The sequence below is a fragment of the Triticum urartu genome, chromosome 3A (genome assembly GCF_056163025.1).
Source record: "Triticum urartu cultivar PI428250 chromosome 3A, HENAU_Tu73, whole genome shotgun sequence".
In the NCBI taxonomy this organism is placed as follows: Eukaryota; Viridiplantae; Streptophyta; class Magnoliopsida; order Poales; family Poaceae; genus Triticum; species Triticum urartu.
The window spans coordinates 632,479,219-632,496,508 of record NC_141875.1 but is presented as its reverse complement, the minus strand read 5'-3'; the positions used below and the strand labels follow the sequence as shown (position 1 = coordinate 632,496,508).

Genomic DNA, 17,290 nt, shown 5'->3' with positions numbered 1-17,290 from the left:
AGCAAAGAAGAAGCAAGAATCTTTAATGATCTGCCTCTCTTTGATGTAACCATCATCCACAACTTCATTGACGAGTGGTTTGACACGCCAAACATCAGCTTTGAAGATCTGCAGCTACCCATTGGCCTCAGTGTCGCCTTCCAAGGCGCCATTGCTTCAGAACTCGCTATTGCCCAGCGCATTGTTGAACTGAAGCAAAAGATTGACTATGAAAAGGCTCATTTCAAGAAGCATATGGCCAAGCTCAGCGTGCAGGAAGTGAAGAACTTCAAGAGTATGATGCACGAGCTCAAGGAAGCCTTTGTAAAGAAACGTGAAGAAGCTCAGGGTTCGCGTGAGCGCATGAAGACTCTGGCTGACAGATGTGTGCAAGCCTACAATGAGGCTGAGAAGCGCAAGGCCCTTGGGCGTCCTGGCATTGACCCCAGGATGGCCGCAAAGAAGAAGAAGAAGCCTGCTACGACTGAACCTGACGCACCAAGGCAGGAAGCAGTTCTGATTGTCTTCCCAACTAGACTGACTGGCTCGAAGCCAAAAGGCCGGTCAACCGCTTCAGAGCTCAAGAAGACAAGGACTGCTGAGGCTGAACCCAGGAAGAGGAAACATTCTGAAGCCTCTCCAACTGCCCCCTCCAAGAAGAAGAGGAAGACCAAGAAAGATCGGGCTGCTCCCACAGAGCCCTTGATGGTTGAACCCATTTCTATGGTCTATCCCGAAGCTGAACGCCAACCGACTATCCATGAGCCTGCTTCCACAGAGGCTCATGAAGCTGAAGACTTTCCAGCAGCTGATCCCATCGCTGCTGAAGACATTGGTCAACATGACCATGTAGAAGATGGTGCAGTCCTTCCTCAGAACAGCGAACTCATCAGCATTGGTCGTCCACTGACGCCAATTGCATAGGATGCTTCATGGGCGGATCGCCCACAAGAGGAAGAAGACTTTGAGGCCCAGCCAACTCCAACTCCACAGGCGTCGCCTACATTGCGCAGGCTTCGCAAAGGTCCAAGGCCTCAAGTCTCTGCTGAAGACAATCCGGCTACATCAGCCGCGGAAGATGAAGTCCCACAAGTTGCCACTCCACTGTCCCACCAAGAAGCAGTTCTCAAGGAGAACGTGCTTGAAAATCTTGCGGCTGCCACAACCACCAATGAAGCTAATGTGGAGCCCTCCCCAACGGAAGAAGAAGACAGCGAAGCCACTGATCCCATCACTTCTGTTCCTGAGTCTGCTGCCGATCCCCAGTTCGACTATCATGTTGAGCACAGGCCTCAGGTACAGAAGCCAATCCCAAGATTGCCAAGGTTCCCAGGTCCTGCATCAGCACCTGGCTCCTTCAATATCAATGGCTTCAGGGCAGACAACACATTGTTTGATAGCTCCAGGAACCCCTACTCAAGGGAAAGGATATCATCTGATCGGTTCTGGAGCTATCCTCAGTAAAGCTATTACTCATGCATTCTTTACAACCAAGGTCGCATCTTCCCACACAAGCGCCTTGACATTGAAGCCATAGCTGGTCTGCCCTGTCTGGAAGAAGCTTTGGATTGCTTCAAGGAAGTTGGACTGCTGCCGTTCGTTACTGACCAAGAGCATTGGAATGAAGAGCTGCTGCTCCAATTCTATGCCACACTTCACATCCGCGGGTACAGCAGAGATCCGAAGACTTGGGACCTCGAGTGGATGACCGGAAACGTTCATCACGAAGTCAATGCATTTGACATCATTGAGCTCACTGGTTTGCCCACTCCTAGCGATCTCTACGAGCATGGCTGTCAGCTGCATAGTGAAGCTATTGAGAGCATCTTTAAGAGGCCGGAACCTGATATGAGTCAGATGCTCAGCATGATGAAGCCATTGCCCCAAGATGCTGCTTATCTAACAGAGTTCTTCGTTGAAGACCTTGAGTATCTGCCAAGAACCATCTATCACATCATCAGGCGAACTCTCTAGCCCATCAAAGGGCACTCTCCAAATGCCAAGCTTGAGGGTGCAATGAAGACTTTGGTCTTCTATATTCTTCATGGAAAATGCTTCAATGCACAGGACTTATTTATCCGCCAACTTGCCGCATCAGGCTCTGATCTGTTTGGCTTGAAATTCTATGCCCCATGGGTAATGCGGCTAATTAAACTTCACTCCGATATCTAATATCAGCCATCTGCTCGCAATCATAGGATTTTTCTGCCTAATGTGGATATCTCTACTGAAGCCATCTATCCTGAGCCTGCAAAGGAACCTCTAAGTCTTCAGAATGCAGAGCATCAGAGTTTCTCACAGCACACTGAAGGAGTTGAAGCAGTCACTCGGGTGTATCCTTTGGCTGGCACTACACGTGCACCACACCCTGCGTCTACTGAAGCCACTGATAGTACAACTGCTCCAAGACCCAAGAAGCGCACTCGTGTTCTCAACGACCGAGAGCTTCTTGTGGCTCTTCATCAGAAACAGGATAGGCATCATGACTGGCTGAAGCGTCAGATGAAAAGCCTCTTGGTGGATGTTAATCGCATTCACAATCTTGCCACCAAGAATGCTTTCGTTGCCCATGAAACCTGTCGCCGCACATGGAAAGGGCTCACGATGATGTGTTCTGAAGTTGATCTTCAAGAGGATGGCTTCACTGAGCGATTCAAGTTTGACTCCACACCTCCTCGAAGGGCTGTGCTGTGAGGAACTCCATCCCTTGAAGACTCTGAGTTCTCTTCCTTTGCTGCAACTGTGACTGCCAGAGTTATCGAGGATGAAGACAATGCTACTTCACCGACACCTCCTTCAGCACGCTTCAACTCTCCTCCAAGCTCTTCAGCACCGCCAAACACCACCAACGACCCTGCTGCTTCACCTACTCCTCATGGGAACGAGTAGATGCTCTATGTCTTCAAACCTTTTTGGTCCTCACTAACAAAAGGGGGAGAAGCATATGAGGTTGAAGCGTATGAGGTTGATAGTCTTCAAGCGGGTCCATATGGGCAGGTGCTTTATATTTTGCTTCGTGCTTACAACTCTTGTTTTGCTACATTTGGTTCTTTGAGTTGTAACACTTAAACTCGATGGTCGTCTGCTACTTATCTGCCACCTTGTTTTGCGATGATAAATTCCGCATGTGCGACAATAAATTCCGCACTTAGATCATTCTGCAGACGTCCATTTTCCATTATGCATGTCATTATCTTCAAATACTTTCACATGCATAGTGGATTGTCATCATAAGTTGAAGTGGATCTCCACAAGTACAACCTGCCATGTGCATTTGCATTCCAAAAGCAAATTACTTATATGCACATCTTCAGGGGGAGCCCTTGCAACTTATGAAGACAATTCCTTATCTTTTACAATTTCACAGATTACATTCCCCGTTGAAAACTTCAACTAGTTTGTCATCAATCACCAAAAAGGGGGAGATTGTAAGTGCATCTAGTGCCACCCCTAGTTGGTTTAGGAGTATTGACGACAAACCTAGTTGAGGGACTAATGTGTTTGTGAGAATTGCAGGATAACACAGGTAGAAGTCCCTCATTGATTCGGTTTTCCTACCAGAGATGACCCCTAAAAATGTATGAAGACATTGAAGTCAAAGGTGGTATATGAAGATATTCACATTGAAGACTATGACAAGAGAAGACACCACATGAAGCCTATGGAGCTCGAAGACTTAGATCTTTCGTAGTTCTCCTTCGTTTGTGTTGAGTCATAGGAACCACCGTACTATTAAATGGGGTCCAAGAGAACCAGTTAGAATGACTGAAGTGATGCCTAACCAAAACCTATGTCTTCGAGTGAAGACTATGAGAGCGAATCTTGTCCAGAGTCGGACAAGTCAGCTTTGCTTGCAGCCCAAGTAAAGTTGCCGTGTGAGGTTGAAGTCTGACCGTTGGAACACGTGTCAGTTCTTTAGTGACCCAGGGTCATTTCGGACAAATCAGGTCGGGTTGCCAAGTGGCTATAAATAGCCCACCCCCTACAACCATAAACGGTTGGCTACTCAGATTGAGAGTACGGCTTTTGTCGTTTGAGAGCAACCCACCTTGAAGCCTTTGAGAGAGAATTCCTTGCGAGGATAAAGCCCTAACCACCGAGAGCCAAAGAGAATTGGGCATCACTTAAGTCTTCTTGTCTGTGTGATCTGAAGACTTATTACACTTGAGGACTGTGCATCCTCCAGCCGGTTAGGCGTCGCGTTCTGAGCATCCAAGAGACATTGTGGATTGCCGGTGAACGAAGTCTGTGAAGGTTTGGGAGTCTACCTTGAAGACTTACCAGAGTGATTGGGCGAGGTCTGTGTGACCTTAGCTCAAGGGGAATACGGTGAGGACTGGGTGTCCTGAGCTGCGTGTTCAGGACTGGGTGTCCGGGACTGTGTGTCCTAAGGTTTAAATACCTAGCCGCCCCAACCAGACGTACAGTTGTCACAGCAACTGGAACCGGTCCAACAAATCATTGTCTTCAACGAGTCACTGGTTTCATCTTCCCTTCCCTTTACTTACTGTTACTCCTTGTGAAGTCATTGTATGTTTGCACTATCTTTTTCTTCATTGAGTGACTGCGTGTTCTGTCTGGCTTCGCAATATCTTCCTACCTGATCCTTACTACATTGCTGCTATTAGTCATTGTGCTTTCACTCTATTGAATACTTGACTATGGCTTGCCTAGTGTAGTCTACCTTCCGCTGCAGGGTATTAGGTTTATTTTTATTGTTTGTCTTCATAACTCCTACGTTTTGAAGACTTCCCTAAAAATCGCCTATTCACCCCCCTTTAGCCGATATAACGCACTTTCAACAGTAGCCTAATTAACTTTGAACGTGTGATGCTTGAGTCTGTGTGCCAATGCTTGCATGTCTGCAGGTCGACGATTAGTTTAATATCAGCATGGTGGCTATTTCTTTTATACTCGGCAGTTAATAAAATTATATACGTATAGTCAGCCTGTGTGATGCATGTGCAAAAGCATAAGCTCACAGTATAAAAATTATGATGGTCCACTTTGGTAGATTTTTATGTACCTTTCTTAATATTTTGAGGTACAACTCAAATTATAATTATTTGTGTGATTTATAAAAATGATGTCACTATGTATCAGAAAAAACATATGTTTTCTATTGTATTTGCAGCACACAAATTATCACAGTTTCTTTTCAGTTAAAAAGAAAATAAATGTTTACTTGAGCTAATTAGCACTGTGTACCAGTGCAGGTATGTGGCGTGCAAGCAGAGGACAGAATGAACTTAGCAATTACCAATTCTACCGCATATTTGATCTGACAAGGTCAGTTTCTTCGTAGTTTGTTTCATTGCACGTGGAAATATATGTGCCATCAGGCATACTTAGCGTTTTCTTTTGATCATATTGACGCTTTAAATCTTAGACCTAATTTATTGCAATTTCTAATGACATATGACTCTTTGTGCCTATGGTTTGAACATCTTAGAAATTCCCCGTCAACCTTTTTAGGTGTCTTCTCCTAACTACATCAGACCAAGGCCACCGTCATGACAATGAGTGTGCCAATGTAGAAGCTGGTGGACATGTTCCTCGCATAGATAATTTCTCTCTAATTTCATCTTTTTTTTTCTTAAAGAGAAATAGCATAAGGAGAAACCATTACTGATGTCATATATGAGCTAACAATTTCAGATCACCATAGTAGTTATTTCTAGCTAACAATGTGAAACACAAAAATGTTAGGCCATGCATGGGTTGATGTCTAGTGTGCATGGTAGAATAACCTTACTAGCCTTTTTTTACAATGTTTGAAGAAAATTTTGCTTGGTATGTTGGAGAGGCTGGGAGGAGGATCCTTGCATTGTCGAAAAACAATATAATTGTGAATTTTTGTTGTACGACGATAGGAACTTTGTTTACAAGTTAAGCTTGTGTTGTTCATTCATGGTTACAACTACAGTAATATTTGTTATTTTTATGCAGTGTGCAATGGATTTAGAATTCGCCAAATTACTATTGTGATTTCCTAGAGAAAGTCCACATTACTCAGCTGGTGTAGATGAATTTCTGGAGTTCGCATATAGAGATATACCAACAGATACAATGGCTAATATCCTGCCTCTGTCACTTCTTGCATCATGTCAATGCATTGTGTGTTAACAGTTAATTTGTGTTTTTTTGTCTGTAGATTCAAAAGTTAAATGGATGATTATATGAGTGCGTGGCAAGTATACTGCAGTGACGATGATGATGTTCATGTTCATGATGATGGTGATGATGATGATGATGATGATGATGATGATGGAGGCTTTCAGTTTTGGTTAAGTTGTAGGGATGATGTTCCCCGGTTCAGTTTTAGATAAGTTGTACGGATGTTGATGTATGCTTTCAGTTTAAGTTTCAGTGTCAAGAAAACATTTAGATTACGCATCACATTTGGATGATGTTCCTCGTGTAATATCAACTATTGTAATCCAATAGATTTATCAAATATATAATTTCTTCCTATTGTGAGTATATTCTTTTGTTTTCTGTTCACTTGAAATACATAATTATCACTATTACATGGAGAGTTAATTTAATTGTTGGCAATATATTCACATTATATATACGAACACATGAAGCGTTGCAAATTCTTTGTTGCCAAGCAATTGGATCTTGATTCCTGTGCATTAAGCGCCAACGTATATAAGTGTTGCGCAAGTGTGTCTTATGTGTTGCATTCTTGCAACGGTCCCTTTTACCAACGACAGTATAAGCATTGCACTATGCGCTAGCAACACTGGATAAGGCTACGCATCCCAAACCGTTGGTAAATACACTAACAACGGATATATGGACATTTAGATACGGAAAAAAGCGTTGCTATAAGGGGGGTCATGTTGTAGTGAGGTATGCGTAGTGCGGCACCGCATTGAACTTGGCAAATGCGGTTCGCCCGAGCAGTGCGTGATAGCCACTGCGGAATGGGACTATGTCAAAGATTAACTCCTCGCTTCGGAAATTATCCGAAGATCCGAAGACCACTTCAAGTGTAACTGAGCCTGTACAGTTGGCTTCTACAACTGGTATGACGCTTTTAAAGGTCGTTCTGGTGGGTTTAATCCTCGAGGGATCGATGCCCATTTTTCGCACTGTATCCTGATAAAGCAGGTTCAGGCTGCTGCCGCCGTCCATAAGGACTCCAGTGAGGTGAAATCCGTCAATAATTGGGTCTAGAACCAATGCGGCGAATCCGCCATGACAGATGCTAGTGGGATGGTCCCTTCGATCAAAAGTGATCGGGCAAGAAGACCATGGGTTGAACCTTGGGGCGACTGGCTCCATCGCGTATACGTCCCTTAGCACACGCTTCCGCTCCCTCTTGAGGACGTGGGTTGCGTATATCATGTTCACCGTCCGCACTTGTGGGGGAAAACCTTTCTGTCCAATGTTGTTCGGCGGCCGGGGCTCCTCCTCGTCATCGCTATGCAGCCCCTTTGTCTCTGCTTTCGGCATTTAACTTGCCTGCCTGCTTGAACACCCAACAATCCCTGTTGGTGTGATTTGCTGGTTTTTCGGGGGTGCCATGTATCTGGCATGAGCGGTCGAGTATTCGGTCGAAACTGGACAGGCCCGGAGTATTTCGTTTGAATGGCTTTTTCCGCTGACCGGGTTTAGAGCCTTTGAATCCGGCATTAACTATCGTATCCTCAGCTTTGTCACCGTTAATGCGACGCTTTTGCTTGTTGCGACACGACCTGCCACTGCTGTCCTTGGTATCCGAATTACCAGGGCTCTTGGTCATGTTATTGCTGCGAGCTAGCCAGCTGTCTTCTCCTGCGCAAAAGCGGGTCATAAGTGTCGTGAGGGCTGCCATAGACTTCGGCTTTTCCTGTCCTAGGTGCCGTGCATGCCACTCGCCGCGAATGTTATGCTTGAAGGCTGCTAGGGCCTCTGCGTTCGGTCAGTCGACGATTTGATTTTTCTTGGTTAGGAACCGTGTCCAGAATTGTCTGGCCGATTCCTCTGGCTGCTTAATTATGTGGCTTAGGTCATCGGCGTCTGGCGGTCGCACATAAGTGCCCTGGAAATTGTCGAGGAATGCGGCTTCCAGGTCCTCCCAACAACCAATTGATTCTGCTGGCAAGCTGTTAAGTCAATGCCGGGCTGGTCCTTTAAGCTTGAGTGGGAGGTATTTGATGGCGTGTAGGTCATCACCGCGGGCCATGTGGATATGAAGGAGATAGTCCTCGATCCATACCGCAGGATCTGTTGTGCCATCGTATGATTCGATGTTGACGGGTTTGAAACCCTCGAGGATTTGATGATCCATTACTTCATCTGTGAAGCATAGTGGGTGTGCGGTGCCTCTGTATTGGGCTACATCACGACGCAGCTCAAACGAGCTTTGTCTACTGTGTTCGGCCCAGCCGGATTTACTGTATCCGGTGTGACGAGTACCGTCTCGTGCCGTGGGGTGCCCACGTGATCCGTAGATCAATCTTGTTTGCCTTGCCTTGTCCTCCAATATATATCGCAGGTCTGGCGCATTTTCCCATGCCTTGGTAGTTTTTGAGCGGTGCCGGGGTCGGACTTGAGTGGAGGGCCGAGAGGCCTCTCTGTCGTGGCCACGTGGTGGCCGGTCTGCCGCATCATGTGCTGGTGATGTAGGTTTAAGTGCTTCCTCCTCTAATTGGGGTAGCAACCTGCGCTTTGGGTAGCTCTTGTTCGACAGGATCCTCCGGTACGACAAATTCGTCGTCGTCGAGGCTTGCCTCGTCTTCAGAGGGAGGCATATAATTATCGTCCTCGACCTCTCTGTCTGCCTCTCTCTCATGAGGGCTGGCTTCTCTATCCTCCTGTGCTGAATCTTGCTGGAGGTGGTTGTCTTCGGCACTGTCCGGGGTGTTATTATCCCCCGTGCCGGAATCACCGTTTTTGTTTTGGCGGGATTTAGAGCGGCGCCGCTGACGCCGGCGCTTAGGTTGCTTCTTGGAGGGGTCATCCTCCGCTGTTCCATCGCCATTGCCTTCTTTTAGGGTGTCCACCATGTATATATCATATGACGAGGTGGCTTTCCAGTGCCCTATAGGCGCTGGTTCTTGATCGTCTCCTGCATCGGCGTCCATATCGTCCATGTCTTCGGAGTCGAAGTCGAGCATGTCGGTTAAATCATCGACAGTGGCTACGAAGTGGGTGGTGGGTGGGCTTTGAATTTCTTCATCATCCGCATCCCAACCTTGCCGACCATAGTCCAGCCAGGGCTCTCCTGACAAAGAGAGAGACTTTAGTGAATTCATAATATCGCCGAAGGGCGAGTATTGAAAGATGTCCGCGGCGGTGAACTCCAGCCATGATCGGCGCCCAATCGGGTTCGATCGGTCGAGGCGCAGAGGGCTCGGAGTCCGGAGAGGAGTCCGGCTCCTTAGAGTCACGGGCTTCGTAGAGAATAGGGCTAGTGTTCGGCTCGATCGCCGTAGAGATTGCATCCCCCGAGGCGGTGTCTAACCACCCATCCTCAGTTGGTGTGATCGGCTCCGAGCTAGGGGTCGGAGCGGACACAGGCGCGGCCTCCAGGTTGGTGTTCGGCAGCAGAGCTAAATCATGCCCATCGTGACAGTGCGGCGCGCTCGGCTGTGGCTCGAACCTGTCAAAGATCAAGTCTCCACGGATGTCGGCCGTGTAGCTCAAACTTCCAAATCTGACCTGATGGCTAGGGGAATAGCTTTCGATCTGCTCCAGATGACCAAGCGAATTGGCCCGCAGTGCAAAGCCCCCGAATACGAAGATCTGTCCGGGGAGAAAAGTCTCACCCTGGATCGCATCGCTGTTGATGATCGGAGAAGCCATCGAGCCTAAAAGCGACGACACAGAGGAACTCTCAATGAAAGCACCAATGTCGGTGTCAAAACCGGCGGATCTCGGGTAGGTGGTCCCGAACTGTGCGTCTAGGTCAGATGGTAACAGGAGGCTGGGGACACGATGTTTTACCCAGGTTCGGGCCCTCTTGATGGAGGTAAAACCCTATGTCCTGCTTGATTAATATTGATGATATGGGTAGTACAAGAGTAGATCTACCACGAGATCAGAGAGGCTAAACCCTAGAAGCTAGCCTATGGTATGATTGTTGTTCGTCCTACGGACTAAAACCTCCGGTTTATATAGACACCGGAGAGGGCTAGGGTTACACAGAGTCGGTTACAATGGTAGGAGATCTACATATCCGTATCGCCAAGCTTGCCTTCCACGCCAAGGAAAGTCCCTTTCGGACACAGGACGAAGCCTTCAATCTTGTATCTTCATAGTCCAGGAGTCCGGCCATCCGAACACCCCTAATACAGGACTCCCTCAGATGGCCTAAATAAAATTTTGCTCATAAGATTGCATGCGTAGAAGATTGCTGACAGGAAATAAATTGCACTAAAAGGATGAACAAATCCGACTTTATGGGAAGAGAGTACAACGGCCTTGAAGAGTGGAGTATATTATACCTAATATGTGCTGCCATAGGTAACGCCTTCAAGATGAATTATCAAACTGATACTGAAGGTTGTATTATTGACGTGAAGTACCAATACATGGGAGCAATGAACATGGCGATAGTGGTCGACAAATGCACAAAGGCGACCGCCGTTCAAATGAATAACACACCTGTTACATAGACCCCACATCGCCATCTAGAGGAGAATCATTTGGAGGAAACATAGAGTGGAGGGCCGGAGGGGAGGGAGAGGGCCGGCCGTTGCCCGTCGCCAACCGCCCTTGTTGCCGCACACGGAGGCCTGCCTTCTCATCGGATCGGGTCGGAGCGGCGTCCCGAGAGAAAAGATGCACACGGTGTTCGCCCCCTCGGTCTATCTCTCCCGGCGTGGCCCATCTCGACGAGATGTGGCCGTGATGGATCTGGCCGCCACCCCGCTGACTTCCTCGACTCGATCTGGGGCCTCCCCGCTTTAAGAAATGAAGGTGAGTGGAGGGCGGCGCCGGTGGGGAAGAGGGCCGCTTTGGGTGGGGAAGAGGGAACAGGGCAGCTGTGCACGAGCGTTCGAGGGGGCCTCGTTCGCCTGATGAGATTTCTTTGTTACGATTTACACATTAATTTTCTTAAAATCGGTTATTTGATTCCTAATTAATGTGATTGAGCGATTTTTCTTAAAATCAATTATTTGTTTTCTAATTAATGTGATTGAGCGATTTAAGGTAATGTTAATTAATTTAGATTTGATCTTTAGAGATTGATCGTGATTGATTCTACATTACTAAATAATTTGCGCCAGCATGGAAAATTCTGATATGTTCATATTTCTTTCATTGTGTGAGAGGGTGACGCGAAAATAAATCGGTGAAGTGGGGGAGGGGATGAAAAAATCTACAAAAAAAACCTACGAAAAAAACTAGCGAAAGTGGGAGGTGGGACGAAAAAAACCCGGAAGAGAGACTACCAATAGCTCCATTAGGAGTAGAGATTCGTGGGGGCCTCGTTCGCCTTTCTTTGTTATGATTTGCACATTAATTTTCTTAAAATCGGTTATTTGTTTCCAAATTAATGTGATTGAGTGATTTAAGGTAATGTTAATTAATTTAGATTTGATCTTTAGAGATTGATCGTGATTGATTCTACATTACTAAATAATTTGTGCCAGCATGGAAAATTCTGATATGTTCAGATTTCTTTCATTGTGTGAGAGCGTGACGCGAGAATAAACCAGTGAAGTGGGGGAGGGGACGAAAAAATCTACGAAAAAAACCCAGCGAAAGTGGGAGGTGGGACGAAAAAAGCCCGGAACGAAGACTAACAACTGCTCCATTAGGAGTAGAGATGAGCGATTTTCTTAAATCAATTATTGATGTGAAGTACTAATACATGGTAGCAATGAACATGGCGATAGTGGTCGATGAATGCACAAAGGCGACCGCCGTTCAAATGAATAGCACACCTGTTACAGAGACCCCGCATCGCCATCTAGAGAAGAATCATTTGGAGGAAACATAGAGTGGAGGGTCGGAGGGAAGGGAGAGGGCCGGTCGTCCCCCGTCGCCAGCCACCCTTGTTGCCGCACACTGAGGCCTACCTTCTCACCGGATCGGGTCGGAATGGCGTCCCGAGAGAGAAAATGCACACGGTGTCTGCCCCCTCGAACTACCTCTCCCAGCACGGCCCATCTCGACGAGATGTGGCCGTGATGGATCTAGCCGCCGCCCCGCTGACTTCCTCGACTCGATCTGGGGCCTCCTCGCTTTAAGAAAAGAAGGTGAGTGGAGGGTGGCGCCGGTGGGGAAGAGGGCGGCTTTGGGTGGGGGAGAGGGAATAGGGCGGCTGTGCACGAGCGTTCGAGGGGGCCTCGTTCGCCTGATGAGATTTCTTTGTTATGATTTACACATTGATTTTCTTAAAATCGGTTATTTGTTTCCTAATTAATGTGATCGAGCGATTTTTCTAGAAATAAATTTTTTTTTTCTAATTAATGTGATTGAGCGATTTAAGGCAATGTTAATTAATTTAGATTTGATATTTAGAGATTGATCGTGATTGATTCTACATTACTAAATAATTCGCGCCAGCATGGAAAATTCTGATATGTTCAGTTTTCTTTCATTATGTGAGAGGGTGACGCGAAAATAATCCGGTGAAGTAGGGGGAGGGGGACGAAATAAATCTACGAAAAAAAACCTACAAAAAAAACCGAGCGAAAGTGGGAGATGGGATGAAAAAACCCCCGAAACGGAGACTGCCAATTGATCCATTAGGAATAGAGATGAGCGATTTTTCTTAAAATCAATTATTTGTTTTCTAATTAATGTGATTGAGCGATTTAAGATAATGTTAATTAATTTAGATTTCATCTTTAGAGATTGATCGTGATTGATTTTATATTACGAAATAATTTGCGCCAGCATGGAAAATTCTGACATGTTCAGATTTCTTTTATTATGTGAGAGGGGGACGCGAAAATATACCTATGAAGTGGGGGGGTGGGGCGAAAAAAATCTATGAAAAAAACCTACGGAAAAAACCAGCGACAGTGGGAGGTGGGACGAAAACCCCGAAACGGAGACTACCAACTGCTCTATTAGGAGTAAATATAATGAGATGAATCCCCACAGAAAGACCCTGAGAGAAATGAGTCATTTTTTAATAATAAAAATGAGACCTTTGCCGCACTTACCAGCTCTAGTGGGCCATCTATCTGATTGTGTTTGAAAGAAAGAACAGGCGGGTTTTCATCTTCGCTCCAGAAAAGGAAAGGAACAAGAAGGCAAACCGGCCAGTGAAGCAAAGCTCAGATACAAGACGCGTCATCCCACTACCACTTTCCCGATCTGAACTCGCCATCGCTTATTTGTACCGCGAGGAACCAAATCATTCAAACCCTAGAAATCGAATTCTCCATCCCAGACCCCTGGGAGCCGTCATGCCTCGCCAGAGCCAAAAGGCCTGCAACCAGGAGAACATCGTTATCGACCTTGACGGCGACGACAGCAGCGACCAAGGTGAGCGCGCGATCGACGACCAACCTGGTCCTTTTCCCTTTCCATCCGCTTGATCTGCTCATCACGGTGGTACCTTGGGCGTCCCCCGTGATCTTCTCTGTTGGTCTCTGAGACTCTGACGGTGTTGCATAGAGTGGTGTATTTCTGTTCGATGGTTGGTAGGATAGGTGCAATATGGCGCTGGTCACTCCCGTCTTCTGTTCAGATTAGATTAGATTAGCTTTGCTCCTTGTTTAATTTCTTGCAAACGGAGAAGGTTGGAAATAGCTCCTCAAATTATATTTCTGGGCGGATTCTATTGGTTATTTTAAACGACTGCATGCTCCATGTTTGGATTACACTATTGCTTCTTGGAAACGGACAGGAATTCCTAGGATCATTAGCCGGTTAGATAGAATTCATGGTATTAATTTGGGTGATGTCTTTTATACGACATGGATATTTAGAGGATCTGGTCAGATATTAAAAACAACGATTAATTAATATCTCGCTCTGAATCAAGGTTAAAGTTATATAAACCTACATATGCATAAGATTATTGAAAGGTTAGTAGATCCAATGAGCCATTTTAGTGGTTTATTCAGTTCAGATTAGTCTTTCATATCTAGAACAATGGTGATTAGATGTTCATGACTCGGTTTCGTGGTGAGATCTGGTGCTTGCATAGATTAACCATCTAGGGCACAGAGCCTTGGCGTTGTTTTTTTTGCGTACTGCCTTGGCGTTGTTGTTTAATGAATTTTTCACCTATAAGCAGTATGTATCTTTGTTACATAAATTTGCCAAGTTCTACTAGCATCACCACATCTAGGGGTTAGGGCAATGGAAAGGCTGCTTAGCTAGTATTCAAGCACTAATCAGTGGTGTGATCGATCAATTACCACCGTTTATAACATCTAATCACTGTTCATAATTTTGTCCTTCTGTTTCGGTAGCTTTACAAGATTTGATAGTTATGATTTTATGTATGTGACGTAGTATGACTACCAACTCACTCGTCACTTGTGTTTAGTGGTTGTTTTCGTAATTTCAAGCTAAACTATTTTTGATGTAGTTTAACTTAAAGTTGGAGGTTTACTAATCATTGGAAATTCTTAGCTCTTATCTAATTTCAATGGCCTAACTCTTCATGTCAATTACAATACACCATTTGTTTAATATGGCTGCATATGTTTTTAGCACAATCTAGGAGTTTACCCGATTATTAATTAATTATAGGATATGATATTTTTTTAGCTTTTGTATCATTTCGCTGGATACGTTTCCTAGTGCACACGAGGATCACATTCTAGGCTGTTTAACAATCATACACAAGCATTTCTTCCACAAGGGAAATTATTTTGTCATCTAGGAAGCAAATCACTTCCTCTTGATTCATTATATCACTTTTTTAGTGATCTAAACGCTCTTATATTTCTTTACAGAGGGAGAACTTTATTATATCATTGTAAACAGTAGTAACTTAGCTAGTTCACTGGTCATGAACCAGGGTTGTACCATTTTCTTTTAACAGAAAAATATCGATCTTGTAAGTGCTTGATTTACAATTTTTTTATATACTTTCCCATATTCATATTGTAAACATGATGACTTGTTGTTAATTGTGCAACTGTTATGTGTTGTATCTTACTTTAGTCTTACGTTCACCCCTATATGTGGCTTTTCAAGATGATTTTACTACACAGTACAAAATAGTTACACAAGAGTGTTTTTTTAATTCACGCGGTCTAACATGGCGTGAGCGTGTAAGCGTGCACGTGCGTGCACATGCATGAGTGTTATCTCCATGTCATTTCTATTTTTCCTTGTGTAGAATGCCAAAATAAGTGCTCCCAGACAAGCAAAGGCAGAGAAGTCAAGATCAACCCGCTCTAAAAAAAAAGGTCCCGCATTAGCAGGAGGGACAAAACAAATAAAGAGATGCTAGACACTCATATTTTTGAGTTGTGCATGGAGTATGTTCTGTCTTTGTCTTAGGTTGTTAGTTTTCATTTTCTTTTGATTGGAATGTTAATCTTATAATGTACTACTACAACTCTCTATGTAGGGATGTATGGTCATGCATGGATATTAAAAAGAAGAACGATTATGCGTACCTTAATCCGTTGTGGTTTAACATGTACACCGACTGGGATGATAAATCAAGAATCCTTAAATGGATAAAAGCTAAGAAGATATTCACAAGATGATATGTATTTGTACCTATTGTTATTTGGTATGTTACTCACATTATGATCATGCAGAATCACTTATTTGATCCGCATGATACCAAATATTCACTTTGTTGACTATATATAGGGGACACTGGAGCCTTCTTGTGTTGTGCAATTTTGGCAAGACCGAGTACTTGGGTACTAAGAAGGGGCCACGCATGCTGCTACTGGATTCACTTAAAAAGGTGAAAGCGGAGAGGTTACAACCAATCATCAACAGGTTTGTTCACTTTATTTTCTCTCTCACTAAGCCATCAAAATAATTCATGTTAGCATGTTTACATATTTTGTTGTAGCATGGTTTTGCATGTAGGCAACTCAAGATACTACAATGAGATATGTTTTTTATCTATATATATTATTAGCCCAACAAGGTGTTTAGTATTTCAAAAAACATTGTGCATTAATTTTAGTTGGAGGTTGCATGGAGTGGGCGTCAAAAGCTCCCTAATATATGCCTTAGTTTACGTTCACATAAATGTTTTATTTACTCATTTGCATTGTCTATAACACATAATTGTCATCCTTATTCTGAATGCCTAATATTTATTAGCCCTTTATTGATGGTGTATACCAGATTCATTGTTGATATTTTAAAATTCGAAGAGCGGGAAGAGTTAGAGCAGTTCATAAATGAAGTCGAACTTGAGTTTCCTAAGGTATGGTGTTTAACTTCTGACAGTCGAACTATTTTTCATCTTTTGGAAAAAATATATCTATTATTATGTTCTATATTGTTGCTTCTTAATTATTTCGATTTCTGTTATGATATACTTAAACAAACTTGTAGGTGCCACAACAAAGTGGAGTAGATTGTGGTATGTATGTTCTTTACTTCGTGTACTGTTTTCTCATGATAAAAAAACTGGGAGAAGATTTGAGCCATCTGGTATATGTCATCCGCTTCAAACTTTACACAACATTCCTATTTGTGCCTCACAAAGTCTTTTACTAATTTGTTTGTGTAACTGATGACTTTGTTCTAAGGATGCCTTGTTCGATCCGGAGGAACTGAAGAGCCTAGAGGACATACGCATAGATATTCTTTCATACAAAGAGTATGCTTATCCCTACCGTCTTTATTTAATGGTTGTTAAATTGTGATCTTATTTCCCTTGTACTTATCTGCGGGAAAATGGATGCAAAAGCTGCAGAGTAGATTGCATGTCAAGATTGCTCCGATTAAACTGTACCACCTACTTGTTGTTGGGTAATGGCAGATTGGTGCTGTTGATAATTAACATCATGCTATCTTCTCTTATGCTTCCTGCTCTTGTGTTAACTATCAGTGGTTTTTCTCTCTTACTCATCAGGCAACATCATATTGACCAACAAACCAGAGTTCATCTTCACCGGTGGCAAGTTTTGAGGAAATTTGAAGACTTCCAGTAATAAGTTAGTAATACATTCTATGCAAACAGTCAAGACAAACATGGCTGATAGTCCAAACAGATAGCTTCAGTGACAGTCAGCACCCAGTTCATCATAAAGAATTTACAGTTGTTTCCATTCGTTCAAAAAATTAAGATACCAGTGTAAGTGCATTTAATGGATTTTTTTTGAAACTACATTTGATTTTTTTTTTGAAAAGGAGGATTACCTCGGCCTTTGCGGCCATATTATTAAAAGTGGCAGCAAAAAACAAAGTCTGAAATCCA

The 17,290-nt window shown here is 44.2% G+C and overlaps 1 pseudogene; it reads left to right on the top strand.

The window, feature by feature from the left end:
• Nucleotides 1-15,315: 15,315 nt before the first annotated feature.
• On the top strand, nt 15,316-16,736 carry LOC147980935 (putative ubiquitin-like-specific protease 2B; annotated as a pseudogene).
• The last annotated feature ends 554 nt before the right edge of the window (nt 16,737-17,290 follow it).